The sequence below is a fragment of the Rhinopithecus roxellana genome, chromosome 4 (genome assembly GCF_007565055.1).
Source record: "Rhinopithecus roxellana isolate Shanxi Qingling chromosome 4, ASM756505v1, whole genome shotgun sequence".
Classification (NCBI taxonomy): Eukaryota; Metazoa; Chordata; class Mammalia; order Primates; family Cercopithecidae; genus Rhinopithecus; species Rhinopithecus roxellana.
In genome coordinates, this window is record NC_044552.1 from 92,535,190 (window position 1) to 92,542,385 (window position 7,196).

The following is a 7,196-nucleotide window of genomic DNA, read 5'->3' on the forward strand; positions in this document are numbered from 1 at the left end:
TAAATAAGTAGATGCACATGTATTGAGAATGTATATATTTAAAAACTTGTTAAAATAGCACATAAATGTCCATCAGTGACAGACTGGATTAAGAAAATGTGGCACATATACACCATGGAATACTATGCAGCCATAAAAAAGGATGAGTTTGTGTCCTTTGTAGGGACATGGATGCAGCTGGAAACCATCATTCTCAGCAAACTATCGCAAGAACAGAAAACCAAACACCGCATGTTCTCACTCATAGGTGGGAACTGAACAATGAGATCACTTGGACTCGGGAAGGGGAACATCACACACCGGGGCCTATCACGGGGAGGGGGTAGGGGGGAGGGATTGCATTGGGAGTTATACCTGATGTAAATGACGAGTTGATGGGTGCTGACGAGTTGATGGGTGCAGCACACCAACATGGCACAAGTATACATATGTAACAAACCTGCACGTTATGCACATGTACCCTAGAACTTAAAGTATAATAATAAAAAAAAGAAAAAAATAGCACATAATCAAAATATAGAAATCCTTAAAATATATGCATTTCTAATCCAGGAATACTAAGATGTCATGAGAATGGGTCTTAAAAGTAATGGCAATTTTCTAAATTGGTGGATAAGAAAACCCACAATGTAATGCATAAAAAGGTCCTGTGATGAAAATGTTCTTCTTGCTGAAGCATATCATAACAAAAGCATTTCAATTGCTTAGAAAGACAGACATAGGTTTGTTTCTGGCCAATAACTTTTTGTGAGATCTAGGACAAATTAGTTCAGCAATCTGAGAATCACTTTCTCATCTAATAAATTTCAATAGTAATATTTATTTTATAAAATTAAACAATTTATTACATGTAAGATGCTGAGTGTATTGCTTGCCACAAAATTAATGCTAAAGAAAAGAATTAGTTTAATTTCCTATCTCCAGTCACAGCATCTTAAATTCCTGTATTCCTTATACAATAAAAATTTTGGTGGAAATTCTGTTTATATATTTTATTTTGAAATATTTATTAGCAAATCAGTTCATCTAAAGCATTCTACAAGCATAGAATGAGGATGTTGATGAGGGCTTGGAGCAACTTAGAATGGAAGTATCGGTGTTTCTCATGGGCGTTCTGAGCTTCAGCAAAGTTCGTTTGTGTTGGAGGGCCTTACAAGGCTCTACTGTGTCCTCTTAGTTCCATTAGTATCTCATGGAAGTTGTCAATGAGATTGTTTGGATGACACGCTTCCTTAGCTCAACCGTGACACCAGCTGCTCCACTAACTGTCATGCTACACAACATAAAGGCAAGGAGAATGTCTAGACCTATTTCCAACCTCTAAGAGTGAACTGGGAAGGGGGAAATTATACCTTCTCACTCCTAATCACACTGAACTTTGATCCATTTAAGCCCTAAATCATATGGGATACTTTGTATACTTGTGGGCTTTAGAAATCTCCAGAGAAGGACCAGGGACCAGTTTTATACTGAATAAACATATATTCTCTCCATGTAAGACACTGATGTCCACGTCAAGCTTTCCAAGAGAAAACAGCCCTTACCTAGAATGTTGTCAAAACTGTCACTTTCTCTATCCTGCTGTCTCCTGTAGGTAAAAGCAATACTATACCAGTTGTGTTTCTCTTGAGCTTAGAAGCCTACTGGGCATTTCTCATCAATATCTGAGCCCCCTTGAAACACAGGATATGAAAATTTAATATTTTTTCTAAGCGACGTGCTGTCAACCAAAAATCTCAGGATGATTTGGCAATCCAGATGACTACATACACATATACATACATGTATTTTAATATGAAATTTACACCACGATGGAGCCACATATGGCCTGGAGGAAAGGTCAGGGGAAACAGAAAAAGAATAAGAAAATGTTGACACATGCTAAAATAAACTTTTAAAAATATATTTTCCTACATTTGGCCTATAATACAACAGAGAACTCAAAAGCATCAAATTATTTATTTCTTATGAGATATTTATTTTGGCAGGGAGTTTGTTGCAGCAATTCAAAGATTGATGAGCTCTGATGTGGGCATATTGGGCTTAAGATGCCTCTGGGCAGCTGAGTGGCTGGGCAGCAATACATGGTCTACAACTGGATCTGTGGATCTGGGTTCATGGGGAAATTTGCAATAGTCATAATCATGCAGGTGAACAGAGAAACCTTAAGTGGGAACAAGATCACAAAAAGAGTGTGCATGAAGTGATTAAAGGGTGGAGAACCCAAACTGGGGCACTTCATCATTTAAAGAAGTGCACAGAAAAAGGAGCCTGCTGAGAAGCCTAAATATGAGTGACTGCAATATTACGAGTTATTGCAGAATCATAAAAGAGGGTGTTTTGGTAATTATGAAGTAAACACTAGTGTCACAATCCCCAGAGAAAACAATTGTACAAACTATATTGAAACAAGAACCAGGGAGTAATTTTTAATTTGGTAAGACAGGGTTTCCAAAAAGTAATGTTGAAAGAATCTATAGATGAACGATTTAAGAATAAAAGGATTCAAAAACGTGGATACCACCCTGTATAGATGCTATTTATAACATCCGGGAACTTGGGACATTTATTAAGAATTATCCCTTAATCAAACATTTTACAGAAATATGCTTGTATGCTAAAATATTTATTCCATCTTTAGGCCCAAGTTCATTATTTGCTGCATGCTCAGCTCATTTTCTTGCTATCTGATTAATGCATTTGGTAGTTTAGATGAAGAAAGTGGTTCAGCAGCTTTGAGTAATATGATGAGAACTATTAGGCAAAAATAGAGCATACTTATTCTGAAGAAAAAAAGCCTGTGTTCACGTATCATTTGATACATGGTCAAGAAAATAGTTGATGATCAAGAAAAGTGTTGAGCTGATTCTGGGAGAAATGTGTTTTCAAAACCAAGCCATCGTATCTACTAAGGGCTAATATTGTGTATTGTTAATTATGTAGGTGAAGTCAGGGACATTTTTGTTAACATAGATTTTTAGGTGAACCAAGACTTACACTTTACACATAAACTTTTTCATATCAACCTATGAGTGAAGTATAGTTTAGATTTTAGAGATTCAATGCCTTTAAAAAAGGAAGACTTTTGTATAAGAGATATCCAGTAAAAATAAGAAAAACACTTAAATATTTATATACACATGTCTGTGAGTGGTGGTAACATATTAACAATCATAATTATTCATTTAAAACTCAGGCTAAATCAAATATTTCTCACTGTTAGTGAGCTAAGAACATGGACGAAAGGCCAAAGGGAATAGAAATACTTAGGCATCTCAAAGCCAGGATGGTGAAAAGAAAAGGACCTAGAGAAATAAGGTGTAAGCTAGAAAGAGATAAGATTGCCTTTTGTGCTAAGCAGAGGAGTGCTTGCTTACATTCACCATCAGAAGTTTAAGCCCCAGGCAATTTAGCCAATATATACACTGAGTGCTGCAACTGAAACTATATTAGTAGCACAAAGGAGTGGCATTTAACAACCTATTTTTTGGATTAGATAATTTCTGAGCAAAGAATTAAGAGAATAACATTGATATAGAATAGAAGACATGATATAACAAGTAACAAACCCATAATACCATTTTAAGCATCTTTTGACTCCAAAAGAAAATGCACACACTCATATAACTGTTAGAGGTACACATTCAGCTATGATAATCCATCGACTGTGGTCATGAATGAATAAACCCATGTAGGAGATGGAGACTGTGCTGTTCTTGAAGGTATAGCTTCACCTAAGACAGGATTTTCCCCCTCATTCTTCCTCACACATTTTTATATTATTCATGTAATTATCTCGTTTTCTATTATGATATGGTCAGTATGCACCAACTCATCACATGCCTCTAGACAGTTATTCTGCAACCCTTTTATATTGCTGAAATGGTCAAGGCTTTACAAACTCAAAGAGAAGGAACCATTACTCCTTTCCTTGCATGAACTATGCACTTTTCATCACATAGAGATCTTTAGATTCTTCATCATATAGCAAACGGACCTTCAGGAGATTTGTGAGTTTGGCTGGTTTCCCAAATGCTACTTGGTTCAGTTTGAAACAAACACACTCCTACATGTTAAGATTTATGTTTTTTAAAAGTCCCTATCTAGCCCATACAAATCTATTTCTTAAGTTAGAATTATCTTGGCTTCAATCAATAAGAGAACTGTATAACATTACTGTTCAGAAGAGTAATAAATTTAGCTAAGTATTGGTCACTCTCTATAACACTTATTTCTTAACATTTAGATATTACAACATTAAGGACACTCTTGTCTTGGAAACCAGGAAAATGTCAGTGGTGTGCTCCAGTCCTAAATTTCAGTTGGGACTCTCAGTGTGTCCCATTTAGTCTTATTTAGTGTTTAGTCTTTTATCTGATATTGGTTAGTAGTAATATGCATACTTAAATTATTTTAGTAGTAAGAGAACAAGCTGTTTGAAAGCAAGTATAATTTTAATTTATTATGTTTATTATGATGTCTAGTTCAGAATCTTTTATAAATTTAAAATTAATTGTAGATGACAAGATTTCCATAATTCAAATTTTTCTAGAATTATTTTTAACACATTTATTACCAGAAAATCATATCATTTTGTTAGGAACAATTCATAGCTTTTTCATTATTCAGAATAGGGTTGAGGAAGAGAACTTATCTCAGAACCAATATATTCTTAAGAGGAAGCTGTATTCATAATGACAGGCCTCCCAATATCTAATACGTAAAAAGAGAACTAGTACAAAATTTCGGTATTTTACATGAGACTTTATGTAATATCGAGAAAATTCCAATTCCAAATGAGGTTTTTATGGAAAATAAATGTGGATTTAACAGACAGTGAAGGCGCTATAAAGAAATTCATGATGCAGCTTTAGAAATTCACCAGCAGTAAATCACTGGAACTGGTTGAGTGCTCTATGATGAGGTATGGAGAAAATACAGTGTGAAATAGCAGAGATATTGACAAGGATACAACTTAAAAGCAATAAGCACTTGATGATTGGAAAGTTTCCCATTCTCAAAAGGAGACTAGAAATCGCAGAAAAGTTGGCTACTGAGTTTAAACTAAGAAATGGAATATATAACCTAGTAAACTGGTGATTCCTATAAAGTACACTAATGTGCTGCATAACAATGTTTTGGTCAATGACAGATTATATTGTTACAGACTGTAAGATTATATCTTACAGACAAAGGTAGTCCTGTAAGGTAAATGGAGCTGAAAAATGTTATTGACTAGTGACAATATAGCCATTATGACATCATATTGAAACACATTACTACATGTTTGTAGTGATTCTGGTATAAACAAACTTATAGTTCTGCCAGTTTTATAAAGGTGTAATACATACAATTATATACAGTACATGATAATCATAATAATCAACTATGTTACTGGTTTGTTTATCATGCTGTACTTTTACCATTAATTTAGAGTGCACTTCTTGTACTCACTAAAAAAAATTAACTGTAAAATCGCCATAGTCAGGTTGTTCCAGAGGTATTCCAGAAGAAGGCTTCATTATCACAGAAGATGAAAGCTCCATCCTTGCTATTGTCCCTGGAGGCCTTCCAGTTTAACATGAGGTGTGGAAGATGGTGATATTGATGTTTCTGACTTTATGTAGGCCTAGACTAGTGTGTGTGTATGTTTGTTGTTAACAAAATGTCTAAAAAGTAAAAAATAAAATATTGTAAAATATTGTAAAAGTGTATAGTATAAGGATATAGAGAAAAAAATACTTTCGTGCAGCTATAAAATGTGTTTGTGTTTTAAGCTGTTACCACAAGAGTTAAAGAGTTAAAAATCAAAAGTTTATAAGCAAAAATATTTACAATAAGCTGATTAATTTAATATTGAAAAACAGTAAACTATTTTTTATAATTTTAGTGTAGCCCAAGTATGTTGTGTTAATAAAGCCTATAGTAGAGTACTTACTGTCACAAACCTTCATAGTCACTCACCATTCACTCACTGACTACCCAGAGCTACATCCAGCCCTGCAAGCTTCATTTCTGGTAAGTGCTCTAAAACATGGCTCAGGTGTACCACGTTTTTATCTTTATACTTCGTTTTTACTGTATCATATCTATGCATAGATCGTTTATGTTTATAAATACTTACCACTGTGTTACAATTGCCTACATTTTTTTTTTTTTTTTTTAGACAGAGTCTTACTCTGTCACTGAGGCTGAAGTACAGTGGCACCGTGTGGACTTACTGCAACCTCCGTCTCCTGGGTTCAAGCAATTCTCCTGCCTCAGCCTCCCAAGTGTAGCTGGGATTACAAGCACCCACCACCACGCCTGGCTAGTTTTTATATTTTTAGTAGAGACACCGTTTCACCATGTAGGCCAGGCTGGTCTCAAACTCCTGACTTCAGGTGATCCACCCACTTCGGCCTCCCAAAGTGCTGGTATTACAGGAGTGAGCCACCACACCAGGCCTCCTACAATATTCTGTATGGCAACACGCTGTACAGATTTGTAGCCTAGGAGCAACAGGCTACACCATATTGCCTAGGTGTAGGCTACACCATTTAATCTGTGCTCATATGGTCTATGATGTATGATGTTGTACAATGATGAAATGTTCTAAAGAAATACTTCTTTTTGGGATCATATGGCCAGTCATGGTGATTGTTGTTCTGACAGATTTACCTGTAGAGGTACCACTACCATCAACAATGTACAGACGTTCCCCAACTAATGATGATTCCATTTAGAATTTTTTGACTTTAGGGTGGTGTGATAGTGATATGCATTCAGTAGACAGTCATATGATACTCCCCTGCCATGCTGGGCAGCTCCCAGTCAGCCACTTGATCGCAAGGATAAATTACTAGTAATCTACAGTGTACTGCGTTGCCAGATAATTTTGCTCAACTATAGACTAATGTAGTATTTGGAGTATATTAAATTTAGACTAGGTTAAGCTATGATGTTTGATAGTTTAGAGGTGTTAAACACTTGTTCAACTTATAATGGGTTTATTGTGACATGATTCCATCATAAGTTGAGGACCATCTGTATTACATTACAGTAATTTCTGGATTGTAACATGTCCTCAAGCATTGTATTTTTTTTTTAATGACCAAAACTACTCCAAAAAGTAGGAAGAGTAATTATTTCTCCCATTGTATGTTCAAAGAAATTGGGCTCAGTGAAGTTATCTGAATTTATTTCTAGAACCACAT